Source organism: Lepidochelys kempii, chromosome 8 (genome assembly GCF_965140285.1).
Source record: "Lepidochelys kempii isolate rLepKem1 chromosome 8, rLepKem1.hap1, whole genome shotgun sequence".
Classification (NCBI taxonomy): Eukaryota; Metazoa; Chordata; order Testudines; family Cheloniidae; genus Lepidochelys; species Lepidochelys kempii.
The window spans coordinates 51126781-51140007 of NC_136387.1; the positions used below are offsets into that span (position 1 = coordinate 51126781).

General features: G+C 51.8%; 1 long non-coding RNA gene across 1 annotated transcript in view; it reads right to left on the bottom strand.

The window, feature by feature from the left end:
• The window catches only part of LOC140915894 (uncharacterized), a 30511-nt gene extending 17507 nt beyond the window's left edge, over positions 1-13004 (bottom strand). Inside the window, exon 1 of the long non-coding RNA XR_012160314.2 lies at positions 11489-13004. This is a non-coding gene — a long non-coding RNA (uncharacterized LOC140915894). The remainder of the gene's footprint in view (positions 1-11488) is intronic.
• Positions 13005-13227: the final 223 nt, after the last annotated feature.

The following is a 13227-nucleotide window of genomic DNA, read 5'->3' on the forward strand; positions in this document are numbered from 1 at the left end:
CCCCCCGCTGCCCGGAGGTGGCCAAGATCTGCGGGAGCTCCCTCTGTCTGGAGGCAGCCACAAGCTCATAACCACCACGGGCAGCAGGGGTACCCCACCACTTTTAGGCACCTCACCACCCCTCTGTCCACAGACCCCCCCAACTGCCCAGCACCCCTGCATAGCCCCACCACAACTTCCCAGTGCCCCACACAGAATCCCCACTGCTCAGGGCCCCAACACACAAAGACCTCCCCCACCCCCAGCTTCCCAGCACTCCTCCAGAGACCCACTCTCCAAAGCCCTGCCCCCCCAGCCGCACTCACCAGCCCTGCTGGGAGGCAACTCTGTCCACCAAGGTCAGCGAGGAGCCCTCCAGCAGGGCTGCATGGGGCCATCTCCCCCTCAGCCAGCCCTGCCCCCTGTCAGGACCTGGGAGTGGCAAAATTTGAATTTTTAGGCATCTCTAGAATGCCGGTTCCCCGAGGCATGTGCCTAATGGGAAATCTGGCCCTGGCAATGCATTCAACCTCACCACTCATGTCCCAAGTGGTTTCTTCTCTCCAGCTGTATATCTCTCACCTCACAAGGAAGGAAAATCCCACCCAACCAGTCCAATGCCTATGCTGAGAACAGGGGTGGCAGATTTGTAAAAATTTTTGTGGTGGCCAGAAAACGCAGAACCCGCCCCCTCAAACTTCCCCAGCACCTGCCTAAGGCTCTGGGAGGGAGTTTGGAAGGGGAAACAGGCTCTGGGATGGAGATTGGGTAGAGGCTCTGGGCTGGGGCAGGGGATTGGGGTGCAGGAGGGGTGTAGGGTGGAGGCTCTGAGAGGGAGTTTGGGTGCAGAGGGCATAAGGGGTGAGAGATCAGGCTCTGGGACAGAGTTCGGGTGCAGGCTTTGGGCTGGGGAAGGGGATTGGGGTGCAGGATCTGGGACAGGGGTGGGCAATCTTTTTGGTCCGAGGGCCACATCAGGGTTGCAAAACTGTATGGAGGGCCAGGTAGGGAAGGTTATGCCTCCCCAAGCAGCCTGGCCCCTGCCCCCTATCCGCCCCCTTCCACTTCCCACCACCTGACTGCCCCCCCAGGACCCCACCCCCCATCCAACCCCCCTGCTCCCTGTCCCCTGACTGCCCCAACCCCTATGCACACCCCCACCCCTGACAGCCCCCCCGGGACTCCCACGCCTATCCAACCCCCTCTGTTCCCTGTCCTCTGACCGCCCCCCCCAAACATGTGCCCCATCCAACCACCCGCTGCTCCCTGTCCCCTGACTGCCCCCCGGAACTCCCTGTCTCTTATCCAACCCCCACCCTCCCGTCCGCTTGCTCACTAGCTCGCTCCCCCTCACCCACTTACCATGCTGCTCAGAGTAGCAGGAGCTCACAGCCCCGCCATCTGGCTGGAGCCAGCCACGCCTCCATGCTTCATGACAGGAGCAGCGGGCCAGAGCACTGGTGGCACAGCGAGGTGAGGCTGCAGGCCAGAGGGACAGCAGGGGAGGGGCCAGGGGCTAACCTCCCCGGACGGGAGTTCAAGGGCTGGGCAGGACAGTCCCGTGGGCCGTAGTTTGCCCACCTCTGCTCTGGGAGGTAGTTTGGGTGCTGGGTGCAGGCTCTGGGCTGGGGCAGGGGGTGGGAGTGGAAGAGGAGGTGAGGGGTGCAAGCTCTGGAAGGGAGTTTGGGGGTGAGAGAGGGTGCGGGGGGTGGAGGCGCAGGAGGAAATCTTGGGGTCAGAAGGTGTGTGTGAGTAGTGCCCTGTGGGTGTAGGCTCTGGAAGTGGATGTGGGGTTCGGTGCTTACCTGGAGCACCCCCTCCGGCAGCAGCTCCTAGGTGGGGAAGGCCGGGGGATGCCTGCGTGCTGCTGTCCCCAGGCACCGCCCCGCAGGGGTGTTCAGGGCACAGCCCCCCCCGGGCTGCAAGGATGTGCCAGCAACGATGTGGAACGAGCATGCAGGAAGCCGCTCAGCCCCACTGCACTGCCGGGTGGCGGTGGGAGCCCCCAGGCTGTTTTAAATAGCCCGGGAGCGGCAGGGCAGGCAGGAAAATTTACTGGAGCCAGGCCCCTGGGCCAGGAATATTTCTGGTGCCCGGGCCCCATAGAACTCGCTGCCCATGGCTGGGAAAGAGTACTCCATCCCAGCATTTTGCCTTCAGCCTGTGGGACTGAGACTTCCATAGGGAAAAGGGGATGAAGGGCCAGGAAGGTCCGAGGCTGCACCCGCTTCAAAGCGAACAAGGTAACTATTTCACCATCTGCCCCTCCCACCTTGATGTCCAAAGCTCAGTCTACACCCAGCTCCCTTGGGTCTGCCCAGTCTTGGCTGCTAAAGTTGGCCAGGCCAGAGCTGTGATGCTATAGCCCCCGGCACCAGATCTTTTGGTGCTGATGATGCCCAGGGCAGCAGGTGACCTTTTATAGGGGTTCAACCCTCTGAAATTAGAGTCACAGCAGACTTGGCTAGGGCTGCAACATAACAGTAGCCCCTAGGCCCAGTTCACCTCAGGCTGTTGCTGGGGATATGGGTGGGTGGCACTATACATGATTTTCTGATTTATTTTGCTTTTAATTCTACACATTAATACACTGTAAAAACATGAAACAGGAAGTCTGCTGTGGGTAATACCTTGGCTATTTCCTTGTGTGTTGGTGTGTTATACCGTCCCTAACGGACCCTATAAATGGTTTCCAAATCCAGCAAAAACGGTCTATTTGCTACCTAGTACAGCATGTAATCTTGTCCGGAAGTGGTACTGATCTTGTTAAAGTCTCCCAGCCATCTCGTCCTTGAGCATGCCTTAGCAGCCACTTTCCCCCGGCAAAGTGGGCTGTCTTTTTGTGCGATTGGCCTGTTAACAATGCCCAGGTAGTATTGCAGGTCTATGCTAATCTGCAGACAACCTGATCATGGTTTTTTGGAGACCCTTTCGTGGACAGTAAAGCCAGAGCTCTTGGTTACTTAAACCATAAATATATGCAGTAGCCAATTTCAAAGTGAAATTGCTGGACCATTTTAACTGTAAGGGATGGGAATTACAGACCTGATACAGGAAAGCACTTAAGCAGGTGCTTAACTTTCAACACGTGAGTAGATCTGTTGGTTACAAACAGATTATGCATGGGTTTACGTGACCCACTGAGGTGTTGAGGTGGGGGGGGTGTGACGGGTTTTCCTCTGTGCCTGACCTGCAGGGGCTATGAATTTGTTGCAGCCCCACATCTTTAGCGCCAGCTGTAGAGCTGGTCACGAATCAGTTCTCATTCTGAGAAAAGTTTCAAGTTTTCAAATATTTTCCTGTTTCACATGAAACCAAGAGCTTTTGAAATTAGCGGGGAAAAAACAAGAGAAAGAGAACGAGGACATCCCAAATGAGTGCAGGGCCTACTAAGTATTGTTTATACAAAGTGGGACAGCTCTAACGGGAGACAGTGAAAGGTACTCCTCTCCCGCTACCCCTCTACAGTCTGACGGGAAGGGCCCGCATCTGGGATGTGGAAAACGCATATTCACTTCCCAGCATGTCGACCAAAATAGGCCTCATAAGTGGACGCTCATCTGGAATTACGCTCAATGTGAAGCAAAGTGCGTAAAATATTTCCTGGATCAGGGCCTTAATAACTCCACCTAGTCAAGAGCAAGAGCGCCATTTCTCTAGTTGTTTCCAGTCCTTCCAGCAGCTTCACAAAATTCCGCTTGCCCATTTGTCTAGGGCAAGTAATATTTTTGGAAAGATAAGTATAATTTCTTTTCATAACGATGGGCCACTAGATGCTGTATCTGGGCTAGCAAATTCACATGCTGATTCTGCAAGTGCCCTTAGCTGTGACTTTGCGGTGGCCACACCTGTTCCATAAGGAGCCAACAAACATACCCTTGGGATAGCCAGTTTGCCCTGTCTCTTGTAAGCAGCCTCAGCTTCTCCTGTGTTACTAGCTGCCAGGGTTCCACATAGAAAGAGAGCCACACAGGTTTGCAGTAATACAAGGTAACTGTGTCACTGAGGCAAACTCATACCTTTGTAGCAGCACATCTTACCCAGTCTAGCTTTGGGCTAGCTACTGCCTCAGTTTTCCCCTCTTCCCTCAATAACCTCAGGTTTTCCTTTGCCAGGTAACAGCTCTTCTTAGGGAGAGGGTTTATTAACAAAGTTCACAAGTAAACACAAGAACTCCCACCCACCTGGTGCAAGGTGCTTAGTCCTGTCCCTGCAGAGGCTGTCCTCTGGCTAGCAGACTTTCTCTCTGCACTCCAGCATTTTTCACTAGCTCCTGTTCCCTGCAGGTTTGCAGCAAGAGGCCCTCTTCCTGGAAGCCAGCAAGAGCCATTTTATGTAAGGAAGCCCATACATCCTACCCTTCATCAAGCAGTAACTCCCTGACCTTCCTACCTAGAACCATTCCTCTGCTCCACAGGCGTCTGTTTTATCTCCATCCCAGCAGGCCTGCTTTTTGCCACATGACCTGCGTGTCATGTGACATTGTTCATTTTCTCCACCCGGAGAGGCAGGCAAAGTGGGTCACAGGTGCAGACTGGAGCCAACTCCACTTAAAGGGCCAGTCAACCTGTGACTAATCCATTTGCCTAGGTGCTGGATCAGGGTCTTACATGAGCTCTTCAGCAGATTCTTTCCTCATCTGGGAGAGCAAAACGGGTCTGTCTTATGCCTCAGTAGGCTACTCAATGAGTAACAAATATGGAGGCCTTTGTGAGAGCAGATGGTTTGGAAAGCAAGCAACTGAGGTACAGCCAGGACTGCGAGAAAGGCATGTAACTTTCTAGTGGCGCTTTGTGCAATCATTTTTGATCATTTTCTTCAAGCAATTTCATAAGCCAGAGATTGTGTTTGCTGTGTGAGATTCCTGCCAAGCAGCTGCTTTGGCACCAAACACACACACGAACGATTAGAAATTGCATGTTTCTGAGGCCACATTTATTTTATCCCAAGGAATTTTTTGGACTTTTCAAATTTGATTTTCCATGGGGGAAAAAGTGAAATCACACAGGTATTCACAAAAGAGTTTTTGAAAACTGGAAACAAAATTGGTTAAAAAGAAAAATCTTGATTGCTGAGGGTTACTGTAATGTTCACAGCATGCACACAGAGTTTAGCCAAAACAGAATACTCTTCCTGGAAGAGTTGCAATTTCACACTACTTTATTTCTCAGGGCTGGTCTACACTGGAAATGTACATCAGCATAGCTATGGTCTCTCAGGGGTGTGAAAAGTCCAAGTGTAGACCAGCCCAGAGAAAACGGGCTGTTCCCTAAAGCAGAGAGGCACAATTCCTCCCATTTACTTTTAAACTAGCACTTTCCAGACTGACTCTGATGTCAGGTTTTCCTACAGAGCCCCCGAGCCGGCAAGAAAGACCAAGAAACCCCTTAGAAATTGAAGTAGCAGCCGACAAGTCCAACACAGTTTCAAATATGTTTGCAATTGTTAATCTCCCTGCAATGGTTGTTGTGCCATATGACTGGTGCCAAAATGGATAGTTTCCCACTGGCTGGGCTTTGGAGGCAAACAGCTGGCCACAGTGGAAGGAAGAGGAGCAGAGCTGGCTTGCTGCTCCCTGGTGTCCATGCAGACAGGCAGAGCAAGGCCAAGCCCTGTGGCAGATTGGAGCCCAGAGCCAGAGCTGTCAGCACACAGCAGGCCAGGGAGGGACCCCACCTGACTGGGCAGGCCTGGGAGGGAAGCAGGCAAGAAAGGCGCTGGGGGTAGTGCATAGGAGGGAGTTTAGTGTGACGAGATGCCTATCTGACAGAGGGTCGGAGCTGCAGGTCTGTCACCTAACTGGCTCCATGCCCCTGTCAGTAGAATCTGAGGATGGGATAATTACGATGCCAGCATTGGCACAGGAAATGGTGCCCGTTCTCCAGATAGTTTTCTCTGGAACCGTGCTCCAGTGACAACTCATAGGAGTCAATACGTGGCAATCCCCTGCCCTGACAGCACACTGGGGCCAGGCAGAGAGGCGGTAAAGACACAGCTTTCACCCCTTTGACATTTAGGCTGACCCCATTGTGTCAGCACCTCTTGTCAGCCCATCTGTCACGGTGTCGGTTCCTGCCGGGGCCCCAGGGCCCAACTCACAGAGGTTGCTCTGTGTGTCAGCCCATTTATCTTCTCAGGCTGCTGTGCTGACGGGACTGGCTCTTCTATTTGTTACCTTGAAAAGCAGGGCCTGGGCGCGTCTTCTGAGACAGAAAAACAAGGGAGGGGGAGTAACTGGGGGGCCCGAAAGGGAGCGTGGCACCAGGCAAATGGCAGGTAAAGGAGAAGGAGCAGGAGGCAATGGAAGGAAAGGACGTTCTGGCTCCAGATGCCATGGGGAAATGCAAGAAGGAAACATGAAGTTAGCATCTGAGTCCTTGGCAAATGAATGAACAGGAGAAGAGCTGGGAGCTATGTGATGCATCTTTGGCTCAGGACCTAAGCCAAAGTATCACTGTTAATGTTGGGAGCACAGGATCCTTGCACTGGGTTCCCACTCTTGGGGTACATGGCTTCCAGCCCTGATCAGGATCATTCCCAAGACATCAGGGCTTGTTGGTGGCACAGTGGCTTTTCAGTGTCCACCAGAGACACCCCCCCCCAGGTTAGGCAGCTAAAATGACAGCAGAGGGAGTTAGAATGGGGTGGGGGTCAGTTCATGAGGAAGAATGTTCTCTGTGACTGCCGTGCCACACTCCTGACGTCAGTCACAAATGGTGAGCCGACGCCAGGTTTGGCTGGCACTCAGACAAAGTGTCTCTTAAGGAAAGATGAGTGTGTGGCTGTGGAGAGGAAGTCTGGTCTTGGGGTGAAGGCACTGGGCGGGGACAGTGGAAAGGTAGGTTCAGTTCCTGGCTTTCTGCCCCATACTTCTTTGGTGAGCTTGAGCAAGGCCTCAGTTCCTCATCTGTGAAATGGGGATAATAGTGCGTTTCCCACCCCAGGAGGCTTGACTCATTAATATTCATGAGGTGCTCAGCTACTATGGTGATGGCAGTTAGCTAGCTGAGGTACTTCCTCAAGGAGTGCATTTAGCTCTACAGCTGGGGCAGGGGCTGCCTGTGGACAGTGCCTAGTCCAATGGAGTCCTCATCCTGTACTGTCCAGGGCCTGGTGCTGATCCTGGGGAGGGGGCAGGGTGCCTTTGGGTGCTACTGCCATACAAAGAATGACCTTTCAGAGCGGCAGTCACTTGTGAATGTGTGGCACTCTTTGAATCTCAATTCAGCAAAGCTGGTAGCTTCTGCTCTGGAGCTACGTGGGGGTGCTGCCGGCTACCATTGAGGGACAGTGGCAGGCTGCTGTGAGGGAAGCTGGCACAGCGACACCCCCTGCTGGTCCGGCTTTCCCCACCTCTCCCCGCACACTCACACCCCCTCAGAGAACAGCTATGCAGCTGTCAAAACCCCCTAGCTCCAGAGCCAGCTGCAGTAGCACAGCTGCTAATCTCACAAACCAAGAGCTGTGAAACTGCCAAGGAAGTGTGGCTTGGTGCTGTCTGCGCTGCATTCCCACCTTCTGCTTGTCTGTGGGAAAGCTCAAGGCTGTGTCAGGAAGGAAAGGGTCCGGTCTGTGAGCCAGGCACAGTGGGGCCTCGGCTGAGCCACCTGCAGCATTCATGCCCACGCTGAAATCAGGTGACTCAGGGTGGGGAGAGCAGTCAAGACTTTACAGTCCAGATGAGCAGGACGCTTTCTTCAGGGATGAGGTGGTGAAGTGTGTGTGTGTGGGGGGGGGGGGGGCATGTCAGCCTCTCTGGTGAATGTGAAACACTCTGTACTTAACCCTGTCGGTGCTGCAGAGATGTACAGCCTGCTGCCTGCCAGCCACTGGGGCAGGCACAATAGCAGACTTAACCGGTCACCAAAGCCCTCTGGAGGGTGGCTGGACTTCTCTGGATGCTTACCACAGCCTCACTCATGGGGGCCACATCAGCACAAGAGGGCACAACACCATTGGTTTCCGTGGCACTGCCCCAGTACCTCATCCAAGCCTGAGTGATCTACACCCAAACGGGCGGCAGGAAGGCGTGGCACCCGAGAGGGTATTAGATGGCCTGCATCTTTTTCTGGTGTCCAGCGTGTGCACCAAAACCATGCTCAGCACAGCAGCCTATTGTGCTGTACAGAAAAGCCAGCTGCCATTGAAAACCTGTCACCTACCGGGCCACCTCTTCCTGCTTTGAATTCTTCCAGCACTCCCAGGTGGCTCTGGATTTCCTCACACCCCCTTTGATTTAAGGCTGAGCACTCCAAGGGGGTGACAGAGATATGGCCTCTTTCCCCCTTACACCACTCCCAGATTTGAGCTGGCTCCTGCTGCCTTGGCTTGGCAAAGCCAGCTCTGCCCGCAACGACAGGATCATGGGGGCAGTTGGCAAATGTGGTGTATGCCACAGTGCAGTTTTCATCTCCTGCGGAAAATGTTTTATTTTCCAGAGCTTATACACTGCATGTGGCAGCTGCAGCCTTATACAAATTAACCCTTCACGCACAGTCTACAACAATGATGTTGCTCTATTCCGATTGCAAGTGTCACCCCATTAAGTGAAGTGCCACACCACAGTCACCAAAATGGATGCAGAACTCTAAGTGCCAGATTTCCAGAGCTGCTGAACACCCGCAGCTCCCACTCACTTTGGCTGGAATTCTGGACTCATCATCCCTAAAAGCCAGGCCCCAAATGACCTACCGGCTGGGTCTGAATTAATGTCCTAAGAGCACAGTCCTCTGTGGACATGAAGGCTAATTTATGTCTGTAGGAGTTACACACTTCCAACTCAAGTTCCTCCCTCTTGGCTACTCCACATGGCGTCCAGCCTGGTGCCTGCATTTAGAGGACAGGGCTTACTGGGCAGAAAACGACGAAGTTCCCAAGCCAAGACCCCAACACTTCCCAGAAGCCACTGGAAGCTGTAACATAACAGTGCACCCCCCGCACTGCTATACAAACACCTAGCACACCAAGAGCCCCACTTTGCTTTTCAAGTTTGGAGCCTGGTTGTACAGTATGTGCAGCAGATCTCCAGCAAAAATAAAACAGTGGAAGGTGTCTTCCACTAGCAGGGCTGGCCTGCCCCCAATGCAGGTGTGTGGCTCCTGAGGGCCTTAATTAGCCCCCATGCTTTCTCACAAGCAGGCCATGTTATTTGAACACTTTACATGTGAAGCTCCTTCGGACAAGTTCATGGACACGTGGATAATCCTCTCCTGGGCATCAATGTTGTATCAATTACCCCTTCCATGTTGAATTATCACTGTCAGGGTTTGAAACAAAGGAGATGCATGGAAGCCTTCAACATGGGAAATATCAAATGAAGTGGAATTTAATCTTGCTTGGTTCTCATTTGTTTTGCTTTGTAATGAATGCTGATCAGTGAGTAGTTTATATATCCTACCCACTACATAGCTATAAGTATTTCCTTTGAAGAACTAACATAACAGTGTTGTTGTTTTTCACTCTCAGAAGCCTTTGACTCCCTGGGATTTTGTGATGAATCTAGGGCTATATTCCAGCTCCTGAGATTTCCAGTAAAGGCAGTATCTGGTTGCTCAGGGCAGGCAGGGTAAGCAGCCCCTACACTCTTTTCAATCACATACATTATGGTCTTGACACATTGCTGGAAACGGGCTCTGAAATTATCTTTATGTGTCAGTTTTGCCTGCCCCTCATTCAGAGCTCACTGGCCGCCTGCACCATCCAGGATTCATTAGAGATCAGATATGAAATACCCTGCACCTTCCACCTATTTTGGGGGAAATGTAACGATGTAAGCCCAGCAGTTTCCTACCCAGCAGTCAGCTGGCCCAGGCCTGGCACGGCCAGGCTGCAGGTCTTTTATTGCAGCGTAGACATAGCTTAAGTGTCTTCCTCCTGCAGCTGGGATTGCCTCTGCTAGCAGCAAGGAACAAAGCATGAGTGCCTGCGCTCTCCTACTGGCTCCCTCTCCCATCAGGGCAGGGCTGGGAAAGAGCAAGACCTGCTCCACCAGGACTCTCTACGCTTGACACCCGGAGCAGAGCCTCACTGAGCAGAGCTCATGGATGCATCATGGCTCCATCAAGGAGTTCCCCACATACCCAGCAGCTCTGGATGAGCTCTCCAAGGCTGGGTGATGGATGGCACCAAAGAACCGCTGGGGATTATTAATATTCATGTTCTAAGTCAGCATATAATGGAGGCTTGTTTTCTGCAACAGATCATTAAGCCAGGAAAATGAATGACCTCCTGAAGCTGCAGGCCACACTGGAGGCATTGCAGGGAGCTGAATGGACAGAGATGGGGCCATCACTTAGCCCATTTTTTAAAGGCGCAGTTCCAAATTAGCAAGGCTGGGGAAATCTTGCAAGATATAAAAACAGTCTTAAAATAACTTTGGGGCCAATGCAAGAATGACAGCTTGAATGTCACAATGCCCTATCGCAACAGCTTTGGCTAGGAGGAAACCACTCAATAGAGGGGTGCATTGGGGTCTTAAGACCAAATCCAGCTCTGGTGCAAGCCTCTTGTTATGTGCACAACCTACACATAGAAAAGTTAGATAAAAATATAAAGTACTCATGCTGGAAGGTAGCAACATAACATTCCTTTATGTCTTAGAATTCAGAACAATATCACACATGAACTCCAAAAGAGAGAAAGAAAAAGCAGGCTGCTCCCTAAAACCAAGAGGCACAACTCACCCCACCTTACTCTAGATTGGCTGGCTGCTGACTGACTCTGATCTCATGCTTCCCTACAGAGCCCCCTGCCTGCAAGCAGGACCAGGAACACCATCCCTCCCCCCCCCTTTTATCGTGATTACTTGCAGTTCCAACGCAGTCCTCAATACAGCACACCTATGGCATCTCCACTGAACTGGGTCCAGGGGGTTTATGCTCTCTCTCTCCCCACCCCACTCTAAGCACCTAGTAGGTGATTTCAATATTATTCACCTGCTCTGCTTGTGAAAAAATCTGCTTTATTCCCCTGACCCCAGTCAGAAAATTCTCCTATTACATTAGCCAAACTCTCCATAGGCTCAGGCATCCAAGGTACTTGGTACAGTGTTTCGATTATTCAGTCGATGCCCTGAGGACAGAAACACAACCCAGAGGAGGCTAGGCAGAAAGATCACAAGTCCCTAATCCATGCCTCGGAATGGGTAAGGATGACATATAATCATTCCCTTCCACGCAGCTGTTATCCAAAGGCGGCTCTCGTGAGGAAGGCTGGTCTTGTGGTTAACACTCAGGAAATCTGGATTCACTTCCCAGTTCAGCCATAGACTCCCTGTAGGACCTTGGACAAGTCATTATGTCTCTCTGGGCCTCAGTTCTCCATCTGTAAAATGGGGCTAATGATACTTCCATTGTCTCTCTTTTCTATTTAGATTTTAAACTCCTCTGGGGAAGGGATTAACTCTCATGATAGGTTTAAAGGTGCCTATCTCCTCCAGGTCCTGTTCTCAGGTGTGGTCTGTGGAAGTGACAGTTATGTAACTAATAACAATGCTGTTCCATGGACTTACCAGTGACCTTCACTTGACCATTGAAATTGTTGGCTGACAAATCACAGGCAATCCATTGTGCAGTCAACTTGTTGGATTCACCACTGCAGGGGAAGATCATAGAGGCAAATGCTGTCTGGGATAGGAAGGATGGGTTTGACGTTAAGGCACACGACTGGTAGTCAAGAGACCTGGGCTCGATTCAAGCTTTTCCAACAGATTTGCTGTGTCACCTTGGGCCAGTCACTTACCTTCTCTCTGTCTTCTGTGACCTGCTCAGATGGGTTTACCTCATAGGAGTACTGGGACGGTAGCTTCATCCATGTTGACAAAAGGGTTTGAGACACTGTCCTGGGTCACTTTTTCCTGCAGCGCAGCAAGCAGGAAAGGTCTGTGTGAGAGGAAATCTCAACAAAGAGCCGCAGTGATGGAGCTCTTCCCCTTGCTTTTAGCTGGGGATGGGGTTTCTTCACCTGTTCCCAAATCTGGCAGATGCTCAGGATCCATGGGACAGTGGGGCCATCTGGGCAGAGGCCCTTTGCTTCTGCATGGGCTCTGGCCCCACAGCCATCTGAACCCTCCCCTTAGCTCTCCACAAAAAATAACACAGCCCCAGGCTGCATTGTCTTCTTCAGGGAATCCTCATGGGACAAGAATCATAGAATATCAGGGTTGGAAGGGACCTCAGGAGGTCATCTAGTCCAACCCCCTGCTCAAAACAGGGCCAATCCCCAATATTTGCCCCAGATCCCTAAATGGCCCCCTCAAGGATTGAGCTCACAACCCTGGGTTTAGCAGGCCCATGCTCAAACCACTGAGCTATCAAGAGGAGGGGATATGACATACCTCCATGCCCATTCCCAACCACCCCCCCGAGCCTGCCCCACTTGCCATGGCACCTCGCTGGGATCCTCAGGGGGAGGGGATGGTGTCTGACGCCATCTCTGCACAGGTAGGGGGAGTTCTACATGCAGACCTAGGTGGGGAAGAGGGGAATCCAGGCTATTTTTATTATCATTACTGTGGCTGGATAACTGTCTGACCATTAAATAGCATTTGTACTTATGCTAACTGCAATCCAATCACATGCTTCAGGACCTCACTCCATCACCATAAGGGTCAATGGAGAATCCAGCACATCACTGCACAATTAGCAAGGTGCACTCTCTCTCTCTCTTTTTTTTTTTTTTTTTTGGTCTTTTGCCGCTTTCCACATATTGGCCATTCTTGGAGGCAGGAAACCAAGTCTCCAGGGTATCTGGTACATCAACGCTTGCGCTCCCAGGATCCTTCCACCAAATCAAGCTCATGTGAAACAGAAAGGCTGAGGTTTTGTAAAGCCAGCTGTGGGGATTTCAGACACCTGACCCACATTCATAGTAATGGGCGTCCAAGTCTCTTAGGCAGCTTTGAAAAGCTCAGCCCCGCAATCTGGCCAACAACAACCCCCAACACAGCTGAACTAGAAATTGAGGACTCCCTGTGCCCGAGTAAGGAGTGAGAATCTGCCTTGACAAAGTAGAAAAGGAGGACTTGTGGAACCTTAGAGACTAACCAATGTATTTGAGCAGAAGCTTTCGTGAGCTACAGCTCACTTCAGCGGAATGCATCCGATGAAGTGAGCTGTAGCTCACGAAAGCTTATGCTCAAATAAATTTTGTTAGTCTCTAAGGTGCCACAAGTCCTCCTTTTCTTCTTGCGAATACAGACTAACACGGCTGCTACTCTGAAATTTGACAAAGTAGAGACCTGACAGGCAC